Here is a 23,908-nt window from a genome sequence, read left to right as displayed (position 1 = left end):
GACTGAGTTTTTTCTGAATAAAGTTTAAAAAGGCAGCGACATAGTAGTCGTGGCCGAGTGGTTAAGGCGATGGCCTAGAAATCCATTGGGTTATCCTGCGCAAGTTCGAATCCTGCCGACTACGATTCTCAGCATTTTTCATTCCATTTCACAATTTAACTGGTTCTCTGCCAAACTGATCCTGAGATAGATGGAATAACGTCCCACACCTTTCAACTTTGACATTTTTTTCTCATTTTTATTAATCTTCAATATTCACGATACATCCGTTTCAAAAATCGCAAACATCAGTCAAAGTTGCGACAGTGATTCAGCCTATCTATCCCTCGAGATGTCTGAGGCATCTGTGCATGCCTGTTGGTGCGTGCAAATTTTTGGTTATGTGTGTGTGGGTCTCTGTGTCTGTCTATCTATTTATATGTCTCTGTGTATGTGCAACTGTCACTGGAAATCATCACCATGAATTTGGTATGTCCTGGAACTTATAAAAACGACTTGGGGAAAATAATACGGTTGTGAACTTTTGTATCGGCTTTGGTTCAGTGGCCGCATTCTCGACTGAATCGGGAGATTGTCTGTTCAAGTCGCAGTCCTGAGACTTGAGCATATCATCTTGGCTAACACTCAAGTGCAACACTTGGGGAATTTTGTAATGTTGAAGCTGTTGACTTTCGGATGAAATGTTAAATTGAAGCTCCGTCTGCACCCTCGGGTGGATATGAAAGTTTCCAGTGCATTACTCGAAAAAGAATAGGAGAGTTGCCCCCGTGTCAATATTACTAAAATTGTTCGTAAATGCTCACTGAAAGCCGATGTGCATGTGTTTGTATGTGGGGTTGGGGTTGAAGCCCAGATTCTCACAGAGACAGAATCCAGGGTCGCACAGGACCAGAATAGCCGAATGGTTGAGGCGTTGGCCTTAAAACTCAATGGGTTTGTCCCGCGTGGGTTCGTCCCCCACTCCTGTTGTCTCTTTAATTTAACACGGATTTCCTCCCATTCTGATCAGTGAGACCGGATTTTCATCGGTTGAATCAGCAATTTTCTGTAACAATGTGACACTCTGAACCGATAATGAAATGAAATTGTGAAATGTATCTGTGTCGCTCGGTTTCTGCCTCTCTCTCTCTCTTCAGAGAGTTTTGTATGTTTGAGTCTTTGTCTCTCTCAGTCTGACTCACTCTGTCTGTCCCTGTTTCTCTGTTTGTCTTTGTCTCTCAATCTGTCTCTTTCTCACGGTGCCACGTCTGGTCCAATGGGATTCTCTCTGACTCTTTGTGTGACTGGCTCTCTCTTTCCCATCATTTCGGTCTGTCCATGTCTTTGCTTGTCTCTGTTAGTCCCTGCCTGTAAGCTGAGAAATATTTCCATCATTTTCTGTTTTAGTCTCTATCGCTCTCTCTCTATCTGTCTCTCTCCTTGTCACTCTCTTTATCATTGTCTTTCTCTCACTCTTTCCCTCTATCTCTTAATAGATCACACACACACATCTCTGTATATGTATATATTTGAGTCTTTTTCTCACTCAGTCTGCCTCTCCTTCTCAGTCTCACACTTTCTGTCTCTCGTTGTCTCTATCTCGCTGTCTGTCTCTCCCTGTTTGTCGGTTTGTCTCTGTCTCTCAATGTGTCTGTCGACTTCTCCTGGTGTCCAGTTCTGTTCACAGTGACTCGATTCCTGCTCTGACAGAGCTGGTACCCGTCAGTTCCTCGTTAGTATAGTGGTGAGTATCCCCGCCTGTCACGCGGGAGAACGGGTTCAATTCTCCGACGGGGAGGCAGTTGTTTCAAGATGTCGAATTTTACTTCTGTTTCTTGGAAGAGATGCATATTAAAAAGTTCCAGAGCAATATGGAACTGTCAAAAAAACAGGTGGATGAGATTGTCTCGTCCAGATTTTTAGCAAATGGAGAATTTTTCAGGAGTCTTTGGCCGTCTGCTGCACAGAGATGGATGACTGAGTTTTTTCTGAGTAAAGTTTAAAAAGGCAGCGACACAGTAGTCGTGGCCGAGTGGTTAAGGCGATGGCCTAGAAATCCATTGGGTTATCCTGCGCAGGTTCGAATCCTGCCGACTCCGATTCTCAGCATTTTTCATTCCATTTCACAATTTAACCGGTTCTCTGCCAAACTGATCCTGAGATAGATGGAATAACGTCCCACACCTTTCAACTTTGACATTTTTTTCTCATTTTTATTAATCTGCAATATTCACGATACATCCGTTTCAAAAATCACAAACATCAGTCAAAGTTGCGACAGTGATTCAGCCTATCTATCCCTCGAGATGTCTGAGGCATCTGTGCATGCCTGTTGGTGCGTGCAAATTTTTGGTTATGTGTGTGTGGATCTCTGTGTCTGTCTATCTATTTATATGTCTCTGTGTATGTGCAACTGTCACTGGAAATCATCACCATGAATTTGGTATGTCCTGGAACTTATAAAAACAACTTGGGCAAAATAATACGGTTGTGAACTTTTGTATCGGCTTTGGTTCAGTGGCCGCATTCTCGACTGAATCGGGAGTTTGTCTGTTCAAGTCGCACTCCTGAGACTTGAGCATATCATCTTGGCTAACACTCAAGTGCAGCACTTGGGGAATTTTGTAATGTTGAAGCTGTTGACTTTCGGATGAAATGTTAAATTGAAGCTCCGTCTGCACCCTCGGGTGGATATGAAAGTTTCCAGTGCATTACTCGAAAAAGAATAGGAGAGTTGCCCCCGTGTCAATATTACTAAAAATGTTCGTAAATGCTCACTGAAAGCCGATGTGCATGTGTTTGTATGTGGGGTTGGGGTTGAAGCCCAGATTCTCACAGAGACAGAATCCAGGTTCTCACAGGACCGGAATAGCCGAGTGGTTGAGGCGTTGGCCTTAAAACTCAATGGGTTTGTCCCGCGTGGGTTTGTCCCCCACTCCTGTTGTCTCTTTAATTTAACACGGATTTCCTCCCATTCTGATCAGTGAGACCGGATTTTCATCGGTTGAATCAGCAATTTTCTGTAACAATGTGACACTCTGAACCGATAATGAAATGAAATTGTGAAATGTATCTGTGTCGCTCGGTTTCTGCCTCTCTCTCTCTCTTCAGAGAGTTTTGTATGTTTGAGTCTTTGTCTCTCTCAGTCTGACTCACTCTGTCTGTCCCTGTTTCTCTGTTTGTCTTTGTCTCTCAATCTGTCTCTTTCTCACGGTGCCACGTCTGGTCCAATGGGATTCTCTCTGACTCTTTGTGTGACTGGCTCTCTCTTTCCCATCATTTCGGTCTGTCCATGTCTTTGCTTGTCTCTGTTAGTCCCTGCCTGTAAGCTGAGAAGTATTTCCATCATTTTCTGTTTTAGTCTCTATCGCTCTCTCTCTATCTGTCTCTCTCCTTGTCACTGTCTTTATCATTGTCTTTCTCTCACTCTTTCCCTCTCTCTCTTAATAGATCACACACACACATCTCTGTATATGTATATATTTGAGTCTTTTTCTCACTCAGTCTGCCTCTCCTTCTCAGTCTCACACTTTCTGTCTCTCGTTGTCTCTATCTCGCTGTCTGTCTCTCCCTGTTTGTCGGTTTGTCTCTGTCTCTCAATGTGTCTGTCGACTTCTCCTGGTGTCCAGTTCTGTTCACAGTGACTCGATTCCTGCTCTGACAGAACTGGTACCAGTCAGTTCCTCGTTAGTATAGTGGTGAGTATCCCCGCCTGTCACGCGGGAGACCGGGGTTCAATTCCCCGACGGGGAGGCAGTTGTTTCAAGATGTCGAATTTTACTTCTGTTTCTTGGAAGAGATGCATATTAAAAAGTTCCAGAGCAATATGGAACTGTCAAAAAAACAGGTGGATGAGATTGTCTCGTCCAGATTTTTATCAAATGGAGAATTTTTCAGGAGTCTTTGGCCGTCTGCTGCACAGAGATGGATGACTGAGTTTTTTCTGAGTAAAGTTTAAAAAGGCAGCGACACAGTAGTCGTGGCCGAGTGGTTAAGGCGATGGACTAGAAATCCATTGGGTTATCCCGCGCAGGTTCGAATCCTGCCGACTACGATTCTCAGCATTTTTCATTCCATTTCACAATTTAACCGGTTCTCTGCCAAACTGATCCTGAGATAGATGGAATAACGTCCCACGCCTTTCAACTTTGACATTTTTTTCTCATTTTTATTAATCTGCAATATTCACGATACATCCGTTTCAAAAATCGCAAACATCAGTCAAAGTTGCGACAGTGATTCAGCCTATCTATCCCTCGAGATGTCTGAGGCATCTGTGCATGCCTGTTGGTGCGTGCAAATTTTTGGTTATGTGTGTGTGGGTCTCTGTGTCTGTCTATCTATTTATATGTCTCTGTGTATGTGCAACTGTCACTGGAAATCATCACCATGAATTTGGTATGTCCTGGAACTTATAAAAACGACTTGGGGAAAATAATACGGTTGTGAACTTTTGTATCGGCTTTGGTTCAGAGGCCGCATTCTCGACTGAATCGGGAGATTGTCTGTTCAAGTCGCACTCCTGAGACTTGAGCATATCATCTTGGCTAACACTCAAGTGCAACACTTGGGGAATTTTGTAATGTTGAAGCTGTTGACTTTCGGATGAAATGTTAAATTGAAGCTCCGTCTGCACCCTCGGGTGGATATGAAAGTTTCCAGTGCATTACTCGAAAAAGAATAGGAGAGTTGCCCCCGTGTCAATATTACTAAAAATGTTCGTAAATGCTCACTGAAAGCCGATGTGCATGTGTTTGTATGTGGGGTTGGGGTTGAAGCCCAGATTCTCACAGAGACAGAATCCAGGTTCGCACAGGACCAGAATAGCCGAGTGGTTGAGGCGTTGGCCTTAAAACTCAATGGGTTTGTCCCGCGTGGGTTCGTCCCCCACTCCTGTTGTCTCTTTAATTTAACACGGATTTCCTCCCATTCTGATCAGTGAGACCGGATTTTCATCGGTTGAATCAGCAATTTTCTGTAACAATGTGACACTCTGAACCGATGATGAAATGAAATTGTGAAATGTATCTGTGTCGCTCGGTTTCTGCCTCTCTCTCTCTCTTCAGAGAGTTTTGTATGTTTGAGTCTTTGTCTCTCTCAGTCTGACTCACTCTGTCTGTCCCTGTTTCTCTGTTTGTCTTTGTCTCTCAATCTGTCTCTTTCTCACGGTGCCACGTCTGGTCCAATGGGATTCTCTCTGACTCTTTGTGTGACTGGCTCTCTCTTTCCCATCATTTCGGTCTGTCCATGTCTTTGCTTGTCTCTGTTAGTCCCTGCCTGTAAGCTGAGAAGTATTTCCATCATTTTCTGTTTTAGTCTCTATCGCTCTCTCTCTATCTGTCTCTCTCCTTGTCACTCTCTTTATCATTGTCTTTCTCTCACTCTTTCCCTCTATCTCTTAATAGATCACACACACACATCTCTGTATATGTATATATTTGAGTCTTTTTCTCACTCAGTCTGCCTCTCCTTCTCAGTCTCACACTTTCTGTCTCTCGTTGTTTCTATCTCGCTGTCTGTCTCTCCCTGTTTGTCGGTTTGTCTCTGTCTCTCAATGTGTCTGTCGACTTCTCCTGGTGTCCAGTTCTGTTCACAGTGACTCGATTCCTGCTCTGACAGAACTGGTACCAGTCAGTTCCTCGTTAGTATAGTGGTGAGTATCCCCGCCTGTCACGCGGGAGACCGGGGTTCAATTCCCCGACGGGGAGGCAGTTGTTTCAAGATGTCGAATTTTACTTCTGTTTCTTGGAAGAGATGCATATTAAAAAGTTCCAGAGCAATATGGAACTGTCAAAAATACAGGTGGATGAGATTGTCTCGTCCAGATTTTTATCAAATGGAGAATTTTTCAGGAGTCTTTGGCCGTCTGCTGCACAGAGATGGATGACTGAGTTTTTTCTGAATAAAGTTTAAAAAGGCAGCGACATAGTAGTCGTGGCCGAGTGGTTAAGGCGATGGCCTAGAAATCCATTGGGTTATCCTGCGCAGGGTCGAATCCTGCCGACTGCGATTCTCAGCATTTTTCATTCCATTTCACAATTTAACCGGTTCTCTGCCAAACTGATCCTGAGATAGATGGAATAACGTCCCACACCTTTCAACTTTGACATTTTTTTCTCATTTTTATTAATCTGCAATATTCACGATACATCCGTTTCAAAAATCGCAAACATCAGTCAAAGTTGCGACAGTGATTCAGCCTATCTATCCCTCGAGATGTCTGAGGCATCTGTGCATGCCTGTTGGTGCGTGCAAATTTTTGGTTATGTGTGTGTGGGTCTCTGTGTCTGTCTATCTATTTATATGTCTCTGTGTATGTGCAACTGTCACTGGAAATCATCACCATGAATTTGGTATGTCCTGGAACTTATAAAAACGACTTGGGGAAAATAATACGGTTGTGAACTTTTGTATCGGCTTTGGTTCAGAGGCCGCATTCTCGACTGAATCGGGAGATTGTCTGTTCAAGTCGCACTCCTGAGACTTGAGCATATCATCTTGGCTAACACTCAAGTGCAACACTTGGGGAATTTTGTAATGTTGAAGCTGTTGACTTTCGGATGAAATGTTAAATTGAAGCTCCGTCTGCACCCTCGGGTGGATATGAAAGTTTCCAGTGCATTACTCGAAAAAGAATAGGAGAGTTGCCCCCGTGTCAATATTACTAAAAATGTTCGTAAATGCTCACTGAAAGCCGATGTGCATGTGTTTGTATGTGGGGTTGGGGTTGAAGCCCAGATTCTCACAGAGACAGAATCCAGATTCGCACAGGACCAGAATAGCCGAGTGGTTGAGGCGTTGGCCTTAAAACTCAATGGGTTTGTCCCGCGTGGGTTCGTCCCCCACTCCTGTTGTCTCTTTAATTTAACACGGATTTCCTCCCATTCTGATCAGTGAGACCGGATTTTCATCGGTTGAATCAGCAATTTTCTGTAACAATGTGACACTCTGAACCGATAATGAAATGAAATTGTGAAATGTATCTGTGTCGCTCGGTTTCTGCCTCTCTCTCTCTCTTCAGAGAGTTTTGTATGTTTGAGTCTTTGTCTCTCTCAGTCTGACTCACTCTGTCTGTCCCTGTTTCTCTGTTTGTCTTTGTCTCTCAATCTGTCTCTTTCTCACGGTGCCACGTCTGGTCCAATGGGATTCTCTCTGACTCTTTGTGTGACTGGCTCTCTCTTTCCCATCATTTCGGTCTGTCCATGTCTTTGCTTGTCTCTGTTAGTCCCTGCCTGTAAGCTGAGAAGTATTTCCATCATTTTCTGTTTTAGTCTCTATCGCTCTCTCTCTATCTGTCTCTCTCCTTGTCACTCTCTTTATCTTTGTCTTTCTCTCACTCTTTCCCTCTATCTCTTAATAGATCACACACACACATCTCTGTATATGTATATATTTGAGTCTTTTTCTCACTCAGTCTGCCTCTCCTTCTCAGTCTCACACTTTCTGTCTCTCGTTGTTTCTATCTCGCTGTCTGTCTCTCCCTGTTTGTCGGTTTGTCTCTGTCTCTCAATGTGTCTGTCGACTTCTCCTGGTGTCCAGTTCTGTTCACAGTGACTCGATTCCTGCTCTGACAGAACTGGTACCAGTCAGTTCCTCGTTAGTATAGTGGTGAGTATCCCCGCCTGTCACGCGGGAGACCGGGGTTCAATTCCCCGACGGGGAGGCAGTTGTTTCAAGATGTCGAATTTTACTTCTGTTTCTTGGAAGAGATGCATATTAAAAAGTTCCAGAGCAATATGGAACTGTCAAAAATACAGGTGGATGAGATTGTCTCGTCCAGATTTTTAGCAAATGGAGAATTTTTCAGGAGTCTTTGGCCGTCTGCTGCACAGAGATGGATGACTGAGTTTTTTCTGAATAAAGTTTAAAAAGGCAGCGACATAGTAGTCGTGGCCGAGTGGTTAAGGCGATGGCCTAGAAATCCATTGGGTTATCCTGCGCAAGTTCGAATCCTGCCGACTACGATTCTCAGCATTTTTCATTCCATTTCACAATTTAACTGGTTCTCTGCCAAACTGATCCTGAGATAGATGGAATAACGTCCCACACCTTTCAACTTTGACATTTTTTTCTCATTTTTATTAATCTTCAATATTCACGATACATCCGTTTCAAAAATCGCAAACATCAGTCAAAGTTGCGACAGTGATTCAGCCTATCTATCCCTCGAGATGTCTGAGGCATCTGTGCATGCCTGTTGGTGCGTGCAAATTTTTGGTTATGTGTGTGTGGGTCTCTGTGTCTGTCTATCTATTTATATGTCTCTGTGTATGTGCAACTGTCACTGGAAATCATCACCATGAATTTGGTATGTCCTGGAACTTATAAAAACGACTTGGGGAAAATAATACGGTTGTGAACTTTTGTATCGGCTTTGGTTCAGTGGCCGCATTCTCGACTGAATCGGGAGTTTGTCTGTTCAAGTCGCACTCCTGAGACTTGAGCATATCATCTTGGCTAAAACTCAAGTGCAGCACTTGGGGAATTTTGTAATGTTGAAGCTGTTGACTTTCGGATGAAATGTTAAATTGAAGCTCCGTCTGCACCCTCGGGTGGATATGAAAGTTTCCAGTGCATTACTCGAAAAAGAATAGGAGAGTTGCCCCCGTGTCAATATTACTAAAAATGTTCGTAAATGCTCACTGAAAGCCGATGTGCATGTGTTTGTATGTGGGGTTGGGGTTGAAGCCCAGATTCTCACAGAGACAGAATCCAGTTTCTCACAGGACCAGAATAGCCGAGTGGTTGAGGCGTTGGCCTTAAAACTCAATGGGTTTGTCCCGCGTGGGTTTGTCCCCCACTCCTGGTGTCTCTTTAATTTAACACGGATTTCCTCCCATTCTGATCAGTGAGACCGGATTTTCATCGGTTGAATCAGCAATTTTCTGTAACAATGTGACACTCTGAACCGATAATGAAATGAAATTGTGAAATGTATCTGTGTCGCTCGGTTTATGCCTCTCTCTCTCTCTTCAGAGAGTTTTGTATGTTTGAGTCTTTGTCTCTCTCAGTCTGACTCACTCTGTCTGTCCCTGTTTCTCTGTTTGTCTTTGTCTCTCAATCTGTCTCTTTCTCACGGTGCCACGTCTGGTCCAATGGGATTCTCTCTGACTCTTTGTGTGACTGGCTCTCTCTTTCCCATCATTTCGGTCTGTCCATGTCTTTGCTTGTCTCTGTTAGTCCCTGCCTGTAAGCTGAGAAGTATTTCCATCATTTTCTGTTTTAGTCTCTATCGCTCTCTCTCTATCTGTCTCTCTCCTTGTCACTGTCTTTATCATTGTCTTTCTCTCACTCTTTCCCTCTCTCTCTTAATAGATCACACACACACATCTCTGTATATGTATATATTTGAGTCTTTTTCTCACTCAGTCTGCCTCTCCTTCTCAGTCTCACACTTTCTGTCTCTCGTTGTCTCTATCTCGCTGTCTGTCTCTCCCTGTTTGTCGGTTTGTCTCTGTCTCTCAATGTGTCTGTCGACTTCTCCTGGTGTCCAGTTCTGTTCACAGTGACTCGATTCCTGCTCTGACAGAACTGGTACCAGTCAGTTCCTCGTTAGTATAGTGGTGAGTATCCCCGCCTGTCACGCGGGAGACCGGGGTTCAATTCCCCGACGGGGAGGCAGTTGTTTCAAGATGTCGAATTTTACTTCTGTTTCTTGGAAGAGATGCATATTAAAAAGTTCCAGAGCAATATGGAACTGTCAAAAAAACAGGTGGATGAGATTGTCTCGTCCAGATTTTTATCAAATGGAGAATTTTTCAGGAGTCTTTGGCCGTCTGCTGCACAGAGATGGATGACTGAGTTTTTTCTGAGTAAAGTTTAAAAAGGCAGCGACACAGTAGTCGTGGCCGAGTGGTTAAGGCGATGGACTAGAAATCCATTGGGTTATCCCGCGCAGGTTCGAATCCTGCCGACTACGATTCTCAGCATTTTTCATTCCATTTCACAATTTAACCGGTTCTCTGCCAAACTGATCCTGAGATAGATGGAATAACGTCCCACACCTTTCAACTTTGACATTTTTTTCTCATTTTTATTAATCTGCAATATTCACGATACATCCGTTTCAAAAATCGCAAACATCAGTCAAAGTTGCGACAGTGATTCAGCCTATCTATCCCTCGAGATGTCTGAGGCATCTGTGCATGCCTGTTGGTGCGTGCAAATTTTTGGTTATGTGTGTGTGGGTCTCTGTGTCTGTCTATCTATTTATATGTCTCTGTGTATGTGCAACTGTCACTGGAAATCATCACCATGAATTTGGTATGTCCTGGAACTTATAAAAACGACTTGGGGAAAATAATACGGTTGTGAACTTTTGTATCGGCTTTGGTTCAGAGGCCGCATTCTCGACTGAATCGGGAGATTGTCTGTTCAAGTCGCACTCCTGAGACTTGAGCATATCATCTTGGCTAACACTCAAGTGCAACACTTGGGGAATTTTGTAATGTTGAAGCTGTTGACTTTCGGATGAAATGTTAAATTGAAGCTCCGTCTGCACCCTCGGGTGGATATGAAAGTTTCCAGTGCATTACTCGAAAAAGAATAGGAGAGTTGCCCCCGTGTCAATATTACTAAAAATGTTCGTAAATGCTCACTGAAAGCCGATGTGCATGTGTTTGTATGTGGGGTTGGGGTTGAAGCCCAGATTCTCACAGAGACAGAATCCAGGTTCGCACAGGACCAGAATAGCCGAGTGGTTGAGGCGTTGGCCTTAAAACTCAATGGGTTTGTCCCGCGTGGGTTCGTCCCCCACTCCTGTTGTCTCTTTAATTTAACACGGATTTCCTCCCATTCTGATCAGTGAGACCGGATTTTCATCGGTTGAATCAGCAATTTTCTGTAACAATGTGACACTCTGAACCGATGATGAAATGAAATTGTGAAATGTATCTGTGTCGCTCGGTTTCTGCCTCTCTCTCTCTCTTCAGAGAGTTTTGTATGTTTGAGTCTTTGTCTCTCTCAGTCTGACTCACTCTGTCTGTCCCTGTTTCTCTGTTTGTCTTTGTCTCTCAATCTGTCTCTTTCTCACGGTGCCACGTCTGTTCCAATGGGATTCTCTCTGACTCTTTGTGTGACTGGCTCTCTCTTTCCCATCATTTCGGTCTGTCCATGTCTTTGCTTGTCTCTGTTAGTCCCTGCCTGTAAGCTGAGAAGTATTTCCATCATTTTCTGTTTTAGTCTCTATCGCTCTCTCTCTATCTGTCTCTCTCCTTGTCACTCTCTTTATCATTGTCTTTCTCTCACTCTTTCCCTCTATCTCTTAATAGATCACACACACACATCTCTGTATATGTATATATTTGAGTCTTTTTCTCACTCAGTCTGCCTCTCCTTCTCAGTCTCACACTTTCTGTCTCTCGTTGTTTCTATCTCGCTGTCTGTCTCTCCCTGTTTGTCGGTTTGTCTCTGTCTCTCAATGTGTCTGTCGACTTCTCCTGGTGTCCAGTTCTGTTCACAGTGACTCGATTCCTGCTCTGACAGAACTGGTACCAGTCAGTTCCTCGTTAGTATAGTGGTGAGTATCCCCGCCTGTCACGCGGGAGACCGGGGTTCAATTCCCCGACGGGGAGGCAGTTGTTTCAAGATGTCGAATTTTACTTCTGTTTCTTGGAAGAGATGCATATTAAAAAGTTCCAGAGCAATATGGAACTGTCAAAAATACAGGTGGATGAGATTGTCTCGTCCAGATTTTTATCAAATGGAGAATTTTTCAGGAGTCTTTGGCCGTCTGCTGCACAGAGATGGATGACTGAGTTTTTTCTGAATAAAGTTTAAAAAGGCAGCGACATAGTAGTCGTGGCCGAGTGGTTAAGGCGATGGCCTAGAAATCCATTGGGTTATCCTGCGCAGGTTCGAATCCTGCCGACTGCGATTCTCAGCATTTTTCATTCCATTTCACAATTTAACCGGTTCTCTGCCAAACTGATCCTGAGATAGATGGAATAACGTCCCACACCTTTCAACTTTGACATTTTTTTCTCATTTTTATTAATCTGCAATATTCACGATACATCCGTTTCAAAAATCGCAAACATCAGTCAAAGTTGCGACAGTGATTCAGCCTATCTATCCCTCGAGATGTCTGAGGCATCTGTGCATGCCTGTTGGTGCGTGCAAATTTTTGGTTATGTGTGTGTGGATCTCTGTGTCTGTCTATCTATTTATATGTCTCTGTGTATGTGCAACTGTCACTGGAAATCATCACCATGAATTTGGTATGTCCTGGAACTTATAAAAACGACTTGGGGAAAATAATACGGTTGTGAACTTTTGTATCGGCTTTGGTTCAGTGGCCGCATTCTCGACTGAATCGGGAGTTTGTCTGTTCAAGTCGCACTCCTGAGACTTGAGCATATCATCTTGGCTAACACTCAAGTGCAGCACTTGGGGAATTTTGTAATGTTGAAGCGGTTGACTTTCGGATGAAATGTTAAATTGAAGCACCGTCTGCACCCTCGGGTGGATATGAAAGTTTCCAGTGCATTACTCGAAAAAGAATAGGAGAGTTGCCCCCGTGTCAATATTACTAAAAATGTTCGTAAATGCTCACTGAAAGCCGATGTGCATGTGTTTGTATGTGGGGTTGGGGTTGAAGCCCAGATTCTCACAGAGACAGAATCCAGGTTCTCACAGGACCAGAATAGCCGAGTGGTTGAGGCGTTGGCCTTAAAACTCAGTGGGTTTGTCCCGCGTGGGTTCGTCCCCCACTCCTGGTGTCTCTTTAATTTAACACGGATTTCCTCCCATTCTGATCAGTGAGACCGGATTTTCATCGGTTGAATCAGCAATTTTCTGTAACAATGTGACACTCTGAACCGATAATGAAATGAAATTGTGAAATGTATCTGTGTCGCTCGGTTTCTGCCTCTCTCTCTCTCTTCAGAGAGTTTTGTATGTTTGAGTCTTTGTCTCTCTCAGTCTGACTCACTCTGTCTGTCCCTGTTTCTCTGTTTGTCTTTGTCTCTCAATCTGTCTCTTTCTCACGTTGCCACGTCTGGTCCAATGGGATTCTCTCTGACTCTTTGTGTGACTGGCTCTCTCTTTCCCATCATTTCGGTCTGTCCATGTCTTTGCTTGTTTCTGTTAGTCCCTGCCTGTAAGCTGAGAAGTATTTCCATCATTTTCTGTTTTAGTCTCTATCGCTCTCTCTCTATCTGTCTCTCTCCTTGTCACTGTCTTTATCATTGTCTTTCTCTCACTCTTTCCCTCTCTCTCTTAATAGATCACACACACACATCTCTGTATATGTATATATTTGAGTCTTTTTCTCACTCAGTCTGCCTCTCCTTCTCAGTCTCACACTTTCTGTCTCTCGTTGTCTCTATCTCGCTGTCTGTCTCTCCCTGTTTGTCGGTTTGTCTCTGTCTCTCAATGTGTCTGTCGACTTCTCCTGGTGTCCAGTTCTGTTCACAGTGACTCGATTCCTGCTCTGACAGAACTGGTACCCGTCAGTTCCTCGTTAGTATAGTGGTGAGTATCCCCGCCTGTCACGCTGGAGACCGGGGTTCAATTCCCCGACGGGGAGGCAGTTGTTTCAAGATGTCGAATTTTACTTCTGTTTCTTGGAAGAGATGCATATTAAAAAGTTCCAGAGCAATATGGAACTGTCAAAAAAACAGGTGGATGAGATTGTCTCGTCCAGATTTTTATCAAATGGAGAATTTTTCAGGAGTCTTTGGCCGTCTGCTGCACAGAGATGGATGACTGAGTTTTTTCTGATTAAAGTTTAAAAAGGCAGCGACACAGTAGTCGTGGCCGAGTGGTTAAGGCGATGGCCTAGAAATCCATTGGGTTATCCTGCGCAGGTTCGAATCCTGCCGACTACGATTCTCAGCATTTTTCATTCCATTTCACAATTTAACTGGTTCTCTGCCAAACTGATCCTGAGATAGATGGAATAACGTCCCACACCTTTCAACTTTGACATTTTTTTCTCATTTTTATTAATCTTCAATATTCACGATACATCCGTTTCAAAAATCGCAAACATCAGTCAAAGTTGCGACAGTGATTCAGCCTATCTATCCCTCGAGATGTCTGAGGCATCTGTGCATGCCTGTTGGTGCGTGCAAATTTTTGGTTATGTGTGTGTGGGTCTCTGTGTCTGTCTATCTATTTATATGTCTCTGTGTATGTGCAACTGTCACTGGAAATCATCACCATGAATTTGGTATGTCCTGGAACTTATAAAAACGACTTGGGGAAAATAATACGGTTGTGAACTTTTGTATCGGCTTTGGTTCAGTGGCCGCATTCTCGACTGAATCGGGAGTTTGTCTGTTCAAGTCGCACTCCTGAGACTTGAGCATATCATCTTGGCTAACACTCAAGTGCAGCACTTGGGGAATTTTGTAATGTTGAAGCTGTTGACTTTCGGATGAAATGTTAAATTGAAGCTCCGTCTGCACCCTCGGGTGGATATGAAAGTTTCCAGTGCATTACTCGAAAAAGAATAGGAGAGTTGCCCCCGTGTCAATATTACTAAAAATGTTCGTAAATGCTCACTGAAAGCCGATGTGCATGTGTTTGTATGTGGGGTTGGGGTTGAAGCTCAGATTCTCACAGAGACAGAATCCAGGTTCTCACAGGACCAGAATAGCCGAGTGGTTGAGGCGTTGGCCTTAAAACTCAATGGGTTTGTCCCGCGTGGGTTTGTCCCCCACTCCTGGTGTCTCTTTAATTTAACACGGATTTCCTCCCATTCTGATCAGTGAGACCGGATTTTCATCGGTTGAATCAGCAATTTTCTGTAACAATGTGACACTCTGAACCGATAATGAAATGAAATTGTGAAATGTATCTGTGTCGCTCGGTTTCTGCCTCTCTCTCTCTCTTCAGAGAGTTTTGTATGTTTGAGTCTTTGTCTCTCTCAGTCTGACTCACTCTGTCTGTCCCTGTTTCTCTGTTTGTCTTTGTCTCTCAATCTGTCTCTTTCTCACGGTGCCACGTCTGGTCCAATGGGATTCTCTCTGACTCTTTGTGTGACTGGCTCTCTCTTTCCCATCATTTCGGTCTGTCCATGTCTTTGCTTGTCTCTGTTAGTCCCTGCCTGTAAGCTGAGAAGTATTTCCATCATTTTCTGTTTTAGTCTCTATCGCTCTCTCTCTATCTGTCTCTCTCCTTGTCACTGTCTTTATCATTGTCTTTCTCTCACTCTTTCCCTCTCTCTCTTAATAGATCACACACACACATCTCTGTATATGTATATATTTGAGTCTTTTTCTCACTCAGTCTGCCTCTCCTTCTCAGTCTCACACTTTCTGTCTCTCGTTGTCTCTATCTCGCTGTCTGTCTCTCCCTGTTTGTCGGTTTGTCTCTGTCTCTCAATGTGTCTGTCGACTTCTCCTGGTGTCCAGTTCTGTTCACAGTGACTCGATTCCTGCTCTGACAGAACTGGTACCCGTCAGTTCCTCGTTAGTATAGTGGTGAGTATCCCCGCCTGTCACGCGGGAGACCGGGGTTCAATTCCCCGACGGGGAGGCAGTTGTTTCAAGATGTCGAATTTTACTTCTGTTTCTTGGAAGAGATGCATATTAAAAAGTTCCAGAGCAATATGGAACTGTCAAAAAAACAGGTGGATGAGATTGTCTCGTCCAGATTTTTAGCAAATGGAGAATTTTTCAGGAGTCTTTGGCCGTCTGCTGCACAGAGATGGATGACTGAGTTTTTTCTGAGTAAAGTTTAAAAAGGCAGCGACACAGTAGTCGTGGCCGAGTGGTTAAGGCGATGGACTAGAAATCCATTGGGTTATCCTGCGCAGGTTCGAATCCTGCCGACTACGATTCTCAGCATTTTTCATTCCATTTCACAATTTAACCGGTTCTCTGCCAAACTGATCCTGAGATAGATGGAATAACGTCCCACACCTTTCAACTTTGACATTTTTTTCTCATTTTTATTAATCTGCAATATTCACGATACATCCATTTCAAAAATCGCAAACATCAGTCAAAGTTGCGACAGTGATTCAGCCTATCTATCCCTCGAGATGTCTGAGGCATCTGTGCATGCCTGTTGGTGCGTGCAAATTTTTGGTTATGTGTGTGTGGGTCTCTGTGTCTGTCTATCTATTTATATGTCTCTGTGTATGTGCAACTGTCACTGGAAATCATCACCATGAATTTGGTATGTCCTGGAACTTATAAAAACGACTTGGGGAAAATAATACGGTTGTGAACTTTTGTATCGGCTTTGGTTCAGTGGCCGCATTCTCGACTGAATCGGGAGTTTGTCTGTTCAAGTCGCACTCCTGAGACTTGAGCATATCATCTTGGCTAAAACTCAAGTGCAGCACTTGGGGAATTTTGTAATGTTGAAGCTGTTGACTTTCGGATGAAATGTTAAATTGAAGCTCCGTCTGCACCCTCGGGTGGATATGAAAGTTTCCAGTGCATTACTCGAAAAAGAATAGGAGAGTTGCCCCCGTGTCAATATTACTAAAAATGTTCGTAAATGCTCACTGAAAGCCGATGTGCATGTGTTTGTATGTGGGGTTGGGGTTGAAGCCCAGATTCTCACAGAGACAGAATCCAGTTTCTCACAGGACCAGAATAGCCGAGTGGTTGAGGCGTTGGCCTTAAAACTCAATGGGTTTGTCCCGCGTGGGTTCGTCCCCCACTCCTGTTGTCTCTTTAATTTAACACGGATTTCCTCCCATTCTGATCAGTGAGACCGGATTTTCATCGGTTGAATCAGCAATTTTCTGTAAAAATGTGACACTCTGAACCGATAATGAAATGAAATTGTGAAATGTATCTGTGTCGCTCGGTTTCTGCCTCTCTCTCTCTCTTCAGAGAGTTTTGTATGTTTGAGTCTTTGTCTCTCTCAGTCTGACTCACTCTGTCTGTCCCTGTTTCTCTGTTTGTCTTTGTCTCTCAATCTGTCTCTTTCTCACGGTGCCACGTCTGGTCCAATGGGATTCTCTCTGACTCTTTGTGTGACTGGCTCTCTCTTTCCCATCATTTCGGTCTGTCCATGTCTTTGCTTGTCTCTGTTAGTCCCTGCCTGTAAGCTGAGAAGTATTTCCATCATTTTCTGTTTTAGTCTCTATCGCTCTCTCTCTATCTGTCTCTCTCCTTGTCACTGTCTTTATCATTGTCTTTCTCTCACTCTTTCCCTCTCTCTCTTAATAGATCACACACACACATCTCTGTATATGTATATATTTGAGTCTTTTTCTCACTCAGTCTGCCTCTCCTTCTCAGTCTCACACTTTCTGTCTCTCGTTGTCTCTATCTCGCTGTCTGTCTCTCCCTGTTTGTCGGTTTGTCTCTGTCTCTCAATGTGTCTGTCGACTTCTCCTGGTGTCCAGTTCTGTTCACAGTGACTCGATTCCTGCTCTGACAGAACTGGTACCCGTCAGTTCCTCGTTAGTATAGTGGTGAGTATCCCCGCCTGTCACGCGGGAGACCGGGGTTCAATTCCCCGACGGGGAGGCAGTTGTTTCAAGATGTCGAATTTTACTTCTGTTTCTTGGAAGAGATGCATATTAAAAAGTTCCAGAGCAATATGGAACTGTCAAAAAAACAGGTGGATGAGATTGTCTCGTCCAGATTTTTATCAAATGGAGAATTTTTCAGGAGTCTTTGGCCGTCTGCTGCACAGAGATGGATGACTGAGTTTTTTCTGAGTAAAGTTTAAAAAGGCAGCGACACAGTAGTCGTGGCCGAGTGGTTAAGGCGATGGACTAGAAATCCATTGGGTTATCCTGCGCAGGTTCTTATCCTGCGCAGGTTCGAATCCTGCCGACTACGATTCTCAGCATTTTTCATTCCATTTCACAATTTAACCGGTTCTCTGCCAAACTGATCCTGAGATAGATGGAATAACGTCCCACACCTTTCAACTTTGACATTTTTTTCTCATTTTTATTAATCTGCAATATTCACGATACATCCGTTTCAAAAATCGCAAACATCAGTCAAAGTTGCGACAGTGATTCAGCCTATCTATCCCTCGAGATGTCTGAGGCATCTGTGCATGCCTGTTGGTGCGTGCAAATTTTTGGTTATGTGTGTGTGGGTCTCTGTGTCTGTCTATCTATTTATATGTCTCTGTGTATGTGCAACTGTCACTGGAAATCATCACCATGAATTTGGTATGTCCTGGAACTTATAAAAACGACTTGGGGAAAATAATACGGTTGTGAACTTTTGTATCGGCTTTGGTTCAGTGGCCGCATTCTCGACTGAATCGGGAGATTGTCTGTTCAAGTCGCACTCCTGAGACTTGAGCATATCATCTTGGCTAACACTCAAGTGCAACACTTGGGGAATTTTGTAATGTTGAAGCTGTTGACTTTCGGATGAAATGTTAAATTGAAGCTCCGTCTGCACCCTCGGGTGGATATGAAAGTTTCCAGTGCATTACTCGAAAAAGAATAGGAGAGTTGCCCCCGTGTCAATATTACTAAAAATGTTCGTAAATGCTCACTGAAAGCCGATGTGCATGTGTTTGTATGTGGGGTTGGGGTTGAAGCCCAGATTCTCACAGAGACAGAATCCAGGTTCGCACAGGACCAGAATAGCCGAGTGGTTGAGGCGTTGGCCTTAAAACTCAATGGGTTTGTCCCGCGTGGGTTCGTCCCCCACTCCTGTTGTCTCTTTAATTTAACACGGATTTCCTCCCATTCTGATCAGTGAGACCGGATTTTCATCGTTTGAATCAGCAATTTTCTGTAACAATGTGACACTCTGAACCGATAATGAAATGAAATTGTGAAATGTATCTGTGTCGCTCGGTTTCTGCCTCTCTCTCTCTCTTCAGAGAGTTTTGTATGTTTGAGTCTTTGTCTCTCTCAGTATGACTCACTCTGTCTGTCCCTGTTTCTCTGTTTGTCTTTGTCTCTCAATCTGTCTCTTTCTCACGGTGCCACGTCTGGTCCAATGGGATTCTCTCTGACTCTTTGTGTGACTGGCTCTCTCTTTCCCATCATTTCGGTCTGTCCATGTCTTTGCTTGTCTCTGTTAGTCCCTGCCTGTAAGCTGAGAAGTATTTCCATCATTTTCTGTTTTAGTCTCTATCGCTCTCTCTCTATCTGTCTCTCTCCTTGTCACTCTCTTTATCATTGTCTTTCTCTCACTCTTTCCCTCTATCTCTTAATAGATCACACACACACATCTCTGTATATGTATATATTTGAGTCTTTTTCTCACTCAGTCTGCCTCTCCTTCTCAGTCTCACACTTTCTGTCTCTCGTTGTCTCTATCTCGCTGTCTGTCTCTCCCTGTTTGTCGGTTTGTCTCTGTCTCTCAATGTGTCTGTCGACTTCTCCTGGTGTCCAGTTCTGTTCACAGTGACTCGATTCCTGCTCTGACAGAACTGGTACCCGTCAGTTCCTCGTTAGTATATTGGTGAGTATCCCCGCCTGTCACGCGGGAGACCGGGGTTCAATTCCCCGACGGGGAGGCAGTTGTTTCAAGATGTCGAATTTTACTTCTGTTTCTTGGAAGAGATGCATATTAAAAAGTTCCAGAGCAATATGGAACTGTCAAAAAAACAGGTGGATGAGATTGTCTCGTCCAGATTTTTAGCAAATGGAGAATTTTTCAGGAGTCTTTGGCCGTCTGCTGCACAGAGATGGATGACTGAGTTTTTTCTGAGTGAAGTTTAAAAAGGCAGCGACACAGTAGTCGTGGCCGAGTGGTTAAGGCGATGGCCTAGAAATCCATTGGGTTAACCTGCGCAGGTTCGAATCCTGCCGACTACGATTCTCAGCATTTTTCATTCCATTTCACAATTTAACCGGTTCTCTGCCAAACTGATCCTGAGATAGATGGAATAACGTCCCACACCTTTCAACTTTGACATTTTTTTCTCATTTTTATTAATCTGCAATATTCACGATACATCCGTTTCAAAAATCGCAAACATCAGTCAAAGTTGCGACAGTGATTCAGCCTATCTATCCCTCGAGATGTCTGAGGCATCTGTGCATGCCTGTTGGTGCGTGCAAATTTTTGGTTGTGTGTGTGTGGATCTCTGTGTCTGTCTATCTATTTATATGTCTCTGTGTATGTGCAACTGTCACTGGAAATCATCACCATGAATTTGGTATGTCCTGGAACTTATAAAAACGACTTGGGGAAAATAATACGGTTGTGAACTTTTGTATCGGCTTTGGTTCAGTGGCCGCATTCTCGACTGAATCGGGAGATTGTCTGTTCAAGTCGCACTCCTGAGACTTGAGCATATCATCTTGGCTAACACTCAAGTGCAACACTTGGGGAATTTTGTAATGTTGAAGCTGTTGACTTTCGGATGAAATGTAAAATTGAAGCTCCGTCTGCACCCTCGGGTGGATATGAAAGTTTCCAGTGCATTACTCGAAAAAGAATAGGAGAGTTGCCCCCGTGTCAATATTACTAAAAATGTTCGTAAATGCTCACTGAAAGCCGATGTGCATGTGTTTGTATGTGGGGTTGGGGTTGAAGCCCAGATTCTCACAGAGACAGAATCCAGGTTCGCACAGGACCAGAATAGCCGAGTGGTTGAGGCGTTGGCCTTAAAACTCAATGGGTTTGTCCCGCGTGGGTTCGTCCCCCACTCCTGTTGTCTCTTTAATTTAACACGGATTTCCTCCCATTCTGATCAGTGAGACCGGATTTTCATCGTTTGAATCAGCAATTTTCTGTAACAATGTGACACTCTGAACCGATAATGAAATGAAATTGTGAAATGTATCTGTGTCGCTCGGTTTCTGCCTCTCTCTCTCTCTTCAGAGAGTTTTGTATGTTTGAGTCTTTGTCTCTCTCAGTCTGACTCACTCTGTCTGTCCCTGTTTCTCTGTTTGTCTTTGTCTCTCAATCTGTCTCTTTCTCACGGTGCCACGTCTGGTCCAATGGGATTCTCTCTGACTCTTTGTGTGACTGGCTCTCTCTTTCCCATCATTTCGGTCTGTCCATGTCTTTGCTTGTCTCTGTTAGTCCCTGCCTGTAAGCTGAGAAGTATTTCCATCATTTTCTGTTTTAGTCTCTATCGCTCTCTCTCTATCTGTCTCTCTCCTTGTCACTCTCTTTATCATTGTCTTTCTCTCACTCTTTCCCTCTATCTCTTAATAGATCACACACACACATCTCTGTATATGTATATATTTGAGTCTTTTTCTCACTCAGTCTGCCTCTCCTTCTCAGTCTCACACTTTCTGTCTCTCGTTGTCTCTATCTCGCTGTCTGTCTCTCCCTGTTTGTCGGTTTGTCTCTGTCTCTCAATGTGTCTGTCGACTTCTCCTGGTGTCCAGTTCTGTTCACAGTGACTCGATTCCTGCTCTGACAGAACTGGTACCCGTCAGTTCCTCGTTAGTATAGTGGTGAGTATCCCCGCCTGTCACGCGGGAGACCGGGGTTCAATTCCCCGACGGGGAGGCAGTTGTTTCAAGATGTCGAATTTTACTTCTGTTTCTTGGAAGAGATGCATATTAAAAAGTTCCAGAGCAATATGGAACTGTCAAAAAAACAGGTGGATGAGATTGTCTCGTCCAGATTTTTAGCAAATGGAGAATTTTTCAGGAGTCTTTGGCCGTCTGCTGCACAGAGATGGATGACTGAGTTTTTTCTGAGTGAAGTTTAAAAAGGCAGCGACACAGTAGTCGTGGCCGAGTGGTTAAGGCGATGGCCTAGAAATCCATTGGGTTAACCTGCGCAGGTTCGAATCCTGCCGACTACGATTCTCAGCATTTTTCATTCCATTTCACAATTTAACCGGTTCTCTGCCAAACTGATCCTGAGATAGATGGAATAACGTCCCACACCTTTCAACTTTGACATTTTTTTCTCATTTTTATTAATCTGCAATATTCACGATACATCCGTTTCAAAAATCGCAAACATCAGTCAAAGTTGCGACAGTGATTCAGCCTATCTATCCCTCGAGATGTCTGAGGCATCTGTGCATGCCTGTTGGTGCGTGCAAATTTTTGGTTGTGTGTGTGTGGATCTCTGTGTCTGTCTATCTATTTATATGTCTCTGTGTATGTGCAACTGTCACTGGAAATCATCACCATGAATTTGGTATGTCCTGGAACTTATAAAAACGACTTGGGGAAAATAATACGGTTGTGAACTTTTGTATCGGCTTTGGTTCAGTGGCCGCATTCTCGACTGAATCGGGAGTTTGTCTGTTCAAGTCGCACTCCTGAGACTTGAGCATATCATCTTGGCTAAAACTCAAGTGCAGCACTTGGGGAATTTTGTAATGTTGAAGCTGTTGACTTTCGGATGAAATGTTAAATTGAAGCTCCGTCTGCACCCTCGGGTGGATATGAAAGTTTCCAGTGCATTACTCGAAAAAGAATAGGAGAGTTGCCCCCGTGTCAATATTACTAAAAATGTTCGTAAATGCTCACTGAAAGCCGATGTGCATGTGTTTGTATGTGGGGTTGGGGTTGAAGCCCAGATTCTCACAGAGACAGAATCCAGTTTCTCACAGGACCAGAATAGCCGAGTGGTTGAGGCGTTGGCCTTAAAACTCAATGGGTTTGTCCCACGTGGGTTCGTCCCCTACTCCTGTTGTCTCTTTAATTTAACACGGATTTCCTCCCATTCTGATCAGTGAGACCGGATTTTTATCGGTTGAATCAGCAATTTTCTGTAACAATGTGACACTCTGAACCGATAATGAAATGAAATTGTGAAATGTATCTGTGTCGCTCGGTTTCTGTCTCTCTCTCTCTCTTCAGAGAGTTTTGTATGTTTGAGTCTTTGTCTCTCTCAGTCTGACTCACTCTGTCTGTCCCTGTTTCTCTGTTTGTCTTTGTCTCTCAATCTGTCTCTTTCTCACGGTGCCACGTCTGGTCCAATGGGATTCTCTCTGACTCTTTGTGTGACTGGCTCTCTCTTTCCCATCATTTCGGTCTGTCCATGTCTTTGCTTGTCTCTGTTAGTCCCTGCCTGTAAGCTGAGAAGTATTTCCATCATTTTCTGTTTTAGTCTCTATCGCTCTCTCTCTATCTGTCTCTCTCCTTGTCACTGTCTTTATCATTGTCTTTCTCTCACTCTTTCCCTCTCTCTCTTAATAGATCACACACACACATCTCTGTATATGTATATATTTGAGTCTTTTTCTCACTCAGTCTGCCTCTCCTTCTCAGTCTCACACTTTCTGTCTCTCGTTGTCTCTATCTCGCTGTCTGTCTCTCCCTGTTTGTCGGTTTGTCTCTGTCTCTCAATGTGTCTGTCGACTTCTCCTGGTGTCCAGTTCTGTTCACAGTGACTCGATTCCTACTCTGACAGAACTGGTACCCGTTAGTTCCTCGTTAGTATAGTGGTGAGTATCCCCGCCTGTCACGCGGGAGACCGGGGTTCAATTCCCCGACGGGGAGGCAGTTGTTTCAAGATGTCGAATTTTACTTCTGTTTCTTGGAAGAGATGCATATTAAAAAGTTCCAGAGCAATATGGAACTGTCGAAAAAACAGGTGGATGAGATTGTCTCGTCCAGATTTTTAGCAAATGGAGAATTTTTCAGGAGTCTTTGGCCGTCTGCTGCACAGAGATGGATGACTGAGTTTTTTCTGAGTAAAGTTTAAAAAGGCAGCGACACAGTAGTCGTGGCCGAGTGGTTAAGGCGATGGCCTCGAAATCCATTGGGTTATCCTGCACAGGTTCGAATCCTGCCGACTACGATTCTCAGCATTTTTCATTCCATTTCACAATTTAACCGGTTCTCTGCCAAACTGATCCTGAGATAGATGGAATAACGTCCCACACCTTTCAACTTTGACATTTTTTTCTCATTTTTATTAATCTGCAATATTCACGATACATCCGTTTCAAAAATCGCAAACATCAGTCAAAGTTGCGACAGTGATTCAGCCTATCTATCCCTCGAGATGTCTGAGGCATCTGTGCATGCCTGTTGGTGCGTGCAAATTTTTGGTTATGTGTGTGTGGATCTCTGTGTCTGTCTATCTATTTATATGTCTCTGTGTAT

The 23,908-nt window shown here is 43.8% G+C and overlaps 18 non-coding genes across 18 annotated transcripts; all 18 read left to right on the top strand.

The window, feature by feature from the left end:
* Positions 1 to 3,660: 3,660 nt before the first annotated feature.
* On the top strand, positions 3,661 to 3,732 carry trnad-guc (transfer RNA aspartic acid (anticodon GUC)). The gene has a single exon. It is a non-coding gene; the product is annotated as a tRNA-Asp (tRNA).
* Positions 3,733 to 3,952: 220 nt separating this feature from the next.
* Positions 3,953 to 4,033, top strand: trnas-aga (transfer RNA serine (anticodon AGA)). The gene has a single exon. It is a non-coding gene; the product is annotated as a tRNA-Ser (tRNA).
* Positions 4,034 to 5,615: 1,582 nt separating this feature from the next.
* trnad-guc (transfer RNA aspartic acid (anticodon GUC)) lies at positions 5,616 to 5,687 on the top strand. The gene has a single exon. It is a non-coding gene; the product is annotated as a tRNA-Asp (tRNA).
* Positions 5,688 to 7,570: 1,883 nt separating this feature from the next.
* Positions 7,571 to 7,642, top strand: trnad-guc (transfer RNA aspartic acid (anticodon GUC)). Its single transcript has one exon. It is a non-coding gene; the product is annotated as a tRNA-Asp (tRNA).
* A 1,883-nt stretch (positions 7,643 to 9,525) lies between these two features.
* trnad-guc (transfer RNA aspartic acid (anticodon GUC)) lies at positions 9,526 to 9,597 on the top strand. Its single transcript has one exon. It is a non-coding gene; the product is annotated as a tRNA-Asp (tRNA).
* A 220-nt stretch (positions 9,598 to 9,817) lies between these two features.
* Positions 9,818 to 9,898, top strand: trnas-aga (transfer RNA serine (anticodon AGA)). The gene has a single exon. It is a non-coding gene; the product is annotated as a tRNA-Ser (tRNA).
* A 1,582-nt stretch (positions 9,899 to 11,480) lies between these two features.
* trnad-guc (transfer RNA aspartic acid (anticodon GUC)) lies at positions 11,481 to 11,552 on the top strand. The gene has a single exon. It is a non-coding gene; the product is annotated as a tRNA-Asp (tRNA).
* A 1,883-nt stretch (positions 11,553 to 13,435) lies between these two features.
* Positions 13,436 to 13,507, top strand: trnad-guc (transfer RNA aspartic acid (anticodon GUC)). The gene has a single exon. It is a non-coding gene; the product is annotated as a tRNA-Asp (tRNA).
* Positions 13,508 to 15,390: 1,883 nt separating this feature from the next.
* On the top strand, positions 15,391 to 15,462 carry trnad-guc (transfer RNA aspartic acid (anticodon GUC)). Its single transcript has one exon. It is a non-coding gene; the product is annotated as a tRNA-Asp (tRNA).
* Positions 15,463 to 15,682: 220 nt separating this feature from the next.
* trnas-aga (transfer RNA serine (anticodon AGA)) lies at positions 15,683 to 15,763 on the top strand. The gene has a single exon. It is a non-coding gene; the product is annotated as a tRNA-Ser (tRNA).
* Positions 15,764 to 17,345: 1,582 nt separating this feature from the next.
* On the top strand, positions 17,346 to 17,417 carry trnad-guc (transfer RNA aspartic acid (anticodon GUC)). The gene has a single exon. It is a non-coding gene; the product is annotated as a tRNA-Asp (tRNA).
* A 220-nt stretch (positions 17,418 to 17,637) lies between these two features.
* Positions 17,638 to 17,735, top strand: trnas-aga (transfer RNA serine (anticodon AGA)). The gene has a single exon. It is a non-coding gene; the product is annotated as a tRNA-Ser (tRNA).
* A 1,582-nt stretch (positions 17,736 to 19,317) lies between these two features.
* trnad-guc (transfer RNA aspartic acid (anticodon GUC)) lies at positions 19,318 to 19,389 on the top strand. Its single transcript has one exon. It is a non-coding gene; the product is annotated as a tRNA-Asp (tRNA).
* A 220-nt stretch (positions 19,390 to 19,609) lies between these two features.
* trnas-aga (transfer RNA serine (anticodon AGA)) lies at positions 19,610 to 19,690 on the top strand. Its single transcript has one exon. It is a non-coding gene; the product is annotated as a tRNA-Ser (tRNA).
* A 1,582-nt stretch (positions 19,691 to 21,272) lies between these two features.
* trnad-guc (transfer RNA aspartic acid (anticodon GUC)) lies at positions 21,273 to 21,344 on the top strand. Its single transcript has one exon. It is a non-coding gene; the product is annotated as a tRNA-Asp (tRNA).
* Positions 21,345 to 21,564: 220 nt separating this feature from the next.
* Positions 21,565 to 21,645, top strand: trnas-aga (transfer RNA serine (anticodon AGA)). The gene has a single exon. It is a non-coding gene; the product is annotated as a tRNA-Ser (tRNA).
* A 1,582-nt stretch (positions 21,646 to 23,227) lies between these two features.
* trnad-guc (transfer RNA aspartic acid (anticodon GUC)) lies at positions 23,228 to 23,299 on the top strand. The gene has a single exon. It is a non-coding gene; the product is annotated as a tRNA-Asp (tRNA).
* A 220-nt stretch (positions 23,300 to 23,519) lies between these two features.
* trnas-cga (transfer RNA serine (anticodon CGA)) lies at positions 23,520 to 23,600 on the top strand. The gene has a single exon. It is a non-coding gene; the product is annotated as a tRNA-Ser (tRNA).
* The last annotated feature ends 308 nt before the right edge of the window (positions 23,601 to 23,908 follow it).

Source organism: Pristiophorus japonicus, unplaced genomic scaffold (genome assembly GCF_044704955.1).
Source record: "Pristiophorus japonicus isolate sPriJap1 unplaced genomic scaffold, sPriJap1.hap1 HAP1_SCAFFOLD_824, whole genome shotgun sequence".
Taxonomy (NCBI): domain Eukaryota; kingdom Metazoa; phylum Chordata; class Chondrichthyes; family Pristiophoridae; genus Pristiophorus; species Pristiophorus japonicus.
The sequence above is the reverse complement of the archived record's forward strand: the minus strand, read 5'-3'. Positions and strand labels throughout refer to the sequence as shown.